A 2,788-nucleotide genomic window follows, 5' to 3' on the forward strand; every position below is an offset into this window, starting at 1 on the left:
GGATGAAAACTGCAGGACACTGAGACAGAGACCTATAAAATCCTGTGCTCACAATTCCTGGATATTATCCATTCAGCTCCTGCCCTCTGCCCAAGTAGGAACCTTCAGTGCCCCAGAAGCAGCTCCGTGTACTCAGTTTGGGATATGAGGAAAGTGCCTGCCATCTGGAACTCAGCCACTGCTATCATAATTGGTCAAACACTCTGGGAAGCAATGGTGTTCTGATTTCTTTTATTGCACAGCTTCCAACAAAATTTGTGGCCCAGGTGTGACAACCAATAGAACTCTTTCACTTTATTCTTGTCTCTGAGATTCTGGTTTCTACTTGCTTTCTAAAAGAAACATAAAAGGCAAGTAAGCATGGCGTGTAAAAGTGAAGGGGGTGGGCTTCCCATGGGATATATGATGATTTTCTTCCTTTGTTGTAAACATATGATATAGGAAGTTGCGTGAGAATCTTGCTTAAAACAATAGTGACAACCTTTTAACCCCATCTGCTTCCCATTAATGGGAAAAGCCGTTACATGGTAGTGTCAAGGGGCCTCTGGATTTTCTCAAGGCTTTACCATAAGGCAGATGCTTAAGACAAAATCCTCCAACCCTTTGGTTCTAATCCTCCCCTTCTTAGTCCATTCAGAAAGCACAGAAGGTAATGGCATCTGGCCGATACTCATGAGGGCTGGGTTGGTGAAGTGAAAACCTTTCTGTGCTGTGACAAATTTCACTGGCTGTGCTTTAGGTAGTTTGCAAAGCACAAAGTTAAGTTTCTGGATGATATGTTCATGATTAACAAACCAGATTATAATGCCCTTTCCAGAGTGAATTCTAGTTCTTAGGATTACTTTGCAGATTTAAAAACAATAAATATTTATTAAATATCTGTTATTTACCAAGGTCACACCTCTAGGGCCTTGTCCCATGTGTTTTCTGAACCACTGGCGTGGATGACTTGATGAGTCACTCATGAATCAGAAAATTGCAAAATATCATCTTCACTGAATTTTATGTCAGCACAGAGTCAGAGTTGAATATGGACTCCCTGGTTTCTGGGAAGGCAGAGATATTTCAAAAACAATTCCAGGAAGGCAATCAAGTGCTCCTTTTGATGCATTTGCCAAGTGGGACACAAAATAGACCTATATTTGTAAGTAACAATCTTTTTCAAACACTGCCATGGGGATATGCCCAGCTTATAGTGATCCTTAAAATATGTATTGTGAAGTAATAATCCACCTATGTTTCAGTAATTTCCAAGTGTTTCTCCAGCCTTGACTCCAACCATGAATCTCAGATTCACACACTCAAGCACCTTCAATCTACACTAGAGCCCGAGTAATCAACCTAAAGCACTCTCCTTCCATAATCTCTTCTATGACTCCGCATCACCTTCAGAGTAATGCCCCGCCTCCCCAGCACAGCCTGACTACAAGTTCCTCCCTGACCCTGCCTCCACCCTCTGGACTCACCTGCCACTATTTGCCCGATCTCTGAACACAAAAGTTTTTGTAGTTCCCAGTACAACACCCTTTTCCTTGTCTCTGCTCTAACCATGCTCTGTTCCCTCTGCACAGAATGCCCTTCCCTCCATTTGCCAGCTTCTTCTTACCTATCATGCATGACTCATATACTTCATGTCTCTGGAGAGTTTTCCTCGAACCCCCGGGCTGAATTAATTACCCCTCTTCTGGAGCACTGCATATGTAGCCCTGTCTTAACATGGACCACTTTGTGTTAAAATTATCAAAAAGATGTTTCCTCCACTGGACTTTAAACAAATTTTGCTTAGCTTTTTGCCCAGAGTCCCTAGCATAGTATCTGACTCTTGACAGGCACGTAATACATGCTTGTTGAACTTCAACTAAAGCGATCACAGCATCTTTCTTTTGTGCCTAGAAACAAGCAGAATGAAAGTGGAAAAGAAAAATTACAGAGCTAAAATTTAGACACTGGAGAGGTCTTATTTGAGGTCAAATTTAAGAGGACTTTGTCCTGATCACTTTTTGGATGGCTTTAGACTCTCCACATGTAGCTGTAGCAATTCCAGACTCCCACTACACTGTTCCAGTTATCTTTTGCTGCATAACAAACTACCCCAAAACTTAGTGGCTTAAAACAGCAACTTTTTTTTCTTTTTTTTCTTTTTGAGATGGAGTCTCGTTCTGTTGCCCAGGCTGGAGTGCAATGGCGCGATCCCGGCTCACTGCAACCTCTGCCTCCTGGGTTCAAGCGATTCTGCCGCCTCAGCCTCCCAAGTAGCTAGGATTACAGGCACCTGCCATCATGCCTAGCTAATGTTTGTATTTTTGTAGAGATGGGGTTTCACCTTGTGGGCTAGGCTGGTCTTGAACTCCTGACCTCAGGTGATCCACTCACCTCGGCCTCCCAAAGTGCTGGGATTACAGCCGTGAGCCACCACACCTGGCCAAAACAGCAACTGTTATGGCTCATGATCCTGTGGGTCAGGAGTTTGGGCATGGCTCAACTAGGCAAGTCCTCTGCTTCATGGGGCTCTAACTGGTGTCACTTGGTGGTGTCAGCTCATGGCTGTTCTTTTCTGGAGGGTACAAAAGAGCTTCTCACATGGCAGGGGAGGCTGGCGGGCTGGACTCAGCTGGGCCCTCCCCTCTCCATATAATCTCAAGACTTGTCTCCGTCATCTCTGTGGCAGCTATCTTACACAGTGGTTGAACATCTCCAGAGACCAACAGGATTTCTGCCAGTCTTCTTAAAGGCCAGACCTGGGACTGACATAACATCTCCTCCAGCATACTCCTTTGCTCAAAGCAAT

Source organism: Pan paniscus, chromosome 2 (assembly GCF_029289425.2).
Source record: "Pan paniscus chromosome 2, NHGRI_mPanPan1-v2.0_pri, whole genome shotgun sequence".
Taxonomy (NCBI): Eukaryota; Metazoa; Chordata; class Mammalia; order Primates; family Hominidae; genus Pan; species Pan paniscus.